Genomic DNA, 3362 nt, shown 5'->3' with positions numbered 1-3362 from the left:
GTTAGCCTCTCTCAGCTGTCATGGAGTTAGACTGATTGCTTCCCTTTAAATCCCTCCCCATGGTGCATTGCTGGGCGGCTTATACTTCCTCTTGGAGTGTGTGTGCATGCTGATCTTGTTTTCCTGTCTGCTACAAAGTTAAGTGCTGAACATTTATCTGTTATTTTCTGTTTGCTGGATCCCAGGTGACCCTGACTCCCTCCGTGTCTGGAGTAGGGAGCCGGTGGTCGTGTCCCCTCACTATTGTAGGGTGTTCAGGGGTATATAGTCGAGGTACGTGGATATGCAAACCTCCACCTTTCGGATCTTTGCATAGGCTGAGCAGCCAGGGAAAGTCTCAGGTCTTGTGCAGGGGTCTCCCTTTGGTTCCTTAGCTTTGGATCCACTCAGTCATATATGCATGTTGCTTTGTCTTGTTTCCTGTACACCGTCCGTGACACAACCCCTTTAAGGGTGGGAGATGATATTTTTTTGCCTTTTTGTTATAGCCAGGAAACTCATCTTTGTTCATTAACCTTATTTCCAGAAATTTCATAGAAACCTAATGAAATACAATGAGATAACATTACACTTATCTTTCAAACATTGGCACTCCTATACAGCCAGATTTCATACGACTTATCGGTAGCACTTGAATGATGACTTTTTCTATCCGTTTAAGTAGTATAATTGATAGTAGATATGAATGGTGATAATTCCTGTACAGTGCTGCAGAATATGTTGGTGCTATATAAGTAATAGTAAGAAAATATTTCTTTCAGAACACAGATATCTTAAAAAAGTTGGGAAAGCTCTGTGTACAGTGAAAGATTCACAAAGCCACAAAGCCAGTCCACCACCAGTCTCGTAAGGTCTCTTCCTGACAATCGCCTGCTCATCAGTGAAGGAGATTCCTTCATTTATATGCAGCGATCTCCTCCACAGAATGAGGAGAAACAATCATTAATACCATTGCTGGTCCCATAAAGAATCATTGTTTGCTAGAAGCAGAGGTTGTTTAGATGGCACAATTTGCTGCCGGCGAAGGACAATTTAGGTAACCGCATGAACGGTCCTATTAACTGAAAACTGGCTCGGCAGGCGGCACCTTTACACCAGAAGATTATCGCTAACGAGCATTTTCTAGGAACATAGAAACATAGAATGTGTCAGCAGATAAGAACCATTTGGCCCATCTAGTCTGCCCAATATTCTGAATACTATGGCTAGCCCCTGGCCCTATCTTATATGAAGGATGGCCTTATGCCTATCCCATACATGCTTGAACTCCTTCACTGTATTTGCAGCTACCACTTCTGCAGGAAGGCTATTCCATGCATCCACTACTCTCTCAGTAAAGTAATACTTCCTGATATTACTTTTAAACCTTTGCCCCTCTAATTTAAAACGATGTCTTCTTGTAGCAGTTTTTCTTCTTTTAAATATTCTCTCCTCTTTTACCTTGTTGATTCCCTTTATGTATTTAAAAGTTTCTATCATATACCCTCGGTCTCGTCTTTCTTCCAAGCTATACATGTTAAGGTCCTTTTAACCTTTCCTGGTAAGTTTCATCCTGCAATCCATGTACTAGTTTAGTAGCTCTTCTCTGAACTCTCTCCAAAGTATCAATATCCTTCTGGAGATATGGTCTCCAGTACTGAGCACAATACTCCAAATGAGGTCTCACTAGTGCTCTGTAGAGCGGCATGAGCACCTCCCTCTTTCTACTAGTAATGCCTCTCCCTATACACCCAAGCATTCTGCTAGCATTTCCTGCTGCTGTAGGACATTGTCTGCCTACCTTTATGTCTTCTGAAATAATGATCCCTAAATCCCTTTCCTCAGATACTGAGGTTAGGACTGTATCACTGTTAGAGGAACACTCGTTAGCAATGATATAGCCAATGTTCGGGCAGTGTAAAGGCCCCTCAAGCCGGGTTTCAGATGAGCATGTGAGGTCTGTGAAACACACTCTGTGTGATGGCTGTGTGATAGTGATCTACTGTATGATACTGTTTAGTAAAAATAGGGATAAGTTCCCGTCCGACCAGGGTCTACATTACTGAACTCACAGCATCATTTAACCCCATCTTGACGCAGGGATTTTCTATTTTTGCATTTTTGTTTTTGACTCCCTACCTTCACAGAGCCATAACTTTTTTATTTTTCTGTGTACATAGCCGGATGAGGGCTTGTTTTTGGCGGGACAAGTTCTACTTTCTAATGCCACTATTTAATATTGCATAGGATCTAGTGGGAAGTGAGTAAAAAATTTCAAACGGGGTGGCATTGAAAAAAACAAAAAAACAAAAACAAAACATTATTCCAGCAGTTTCACAGGTTTTGTTTTTATGGCATTTACTCTGTGGTAAAACTGACGTGCTCTTCATTCTCCAGGTCAGTACAAATCTAGCAATATCACATATGTGTAGTTTTTCTTGCGTTTTAATACTGAAAAAATATATATTTTTTGGGGGGGAGGGTGACTTTTTGATCACTTTTTATTCAAGTATTTTTGGAAGGTAAAGTGATGAAAAAACTGTGAATCGTCAATTTTTTTTCCCCCTGTTACGCCAGTGACTGCATGGGATACGTTTTTTTTGTATTTTAATAGTACAGGCGTTTTTGCAGGCGCATCTCTGCCCTGTCATGCGCCAGAAACTCAAGTCTGAGCTTCAGCTATAACATACACCAGTGTCACAATAGTGGCATAAAGGGATTAGTAAATGTCCCTTAGTGAGACTGGGTCAGCTGTACAGTGTTTATTTTAGGACATGGTCAGATATCATAGTCAAGTATCAGAATAATGCCAGCGTGACACCCGACCCCTACACCTGACTCTGACACCGACACCTAACTTTGACACCTGACTCTGACACCTAACCGTGACACCTGACTCTGATATCTGACCCTGACACCTGACTCTGACACCTGACCCTGACTTTAATATTCTGACTAGTCAACGTTGCAATGACTTTTAGCTTCATTGTACTTTTAATACGCTAAATCACATACATGAAGAAAATTCTTCAGATTGCTGTCTGAAGCTATAGCTCAAGCTGTAGCTGACTAGTGAGAAGAGAAGAGTCAGGTCAGACATCAGGGTCACACATCACTTAAATTTGTCTCTTTTCTAGGGCTCAATAAAATGTAAATTTTTTTTAAAGACTGATAGGGGTTTTGAACCCAAGAACACTACATGTGAGGCAAGCGTCTAAACCACTGAGCTATAGCTTCAGACAGCAACCTAAAAGATTTTCTTAATCTAAATAATTGAGCATATAAACAGTACAATGAACCTAGAAGTCATTGCGACGCTGACGCTGAATAGTCAGAATATCAGATTCAAGGTCAGATGTCAGAGTCAAGCAAAGGAGAGAGGA

The sequence above is a fragment of the Bufo gargarizans genome, chromosome 2, assembly GCF_014858855.1.
Source record: "Bufo gargarizans isolate SCDJY-AF-19 chromosome 2, ASM1485885v1, whole genome shotgun sequence".
In the NCBI taxonomy this organism is placed as follows: domain Eukaryota; kingdom Metazoa; phylum Chordata; class Amphibia; order Anura; family Bufonidae; genus Bufo; species Bufo gargarizans.
The sequence above is the reverse complement of the archived record's forward strand: the minus strand, read 5'-3'. Positions refer to the sequence as shown.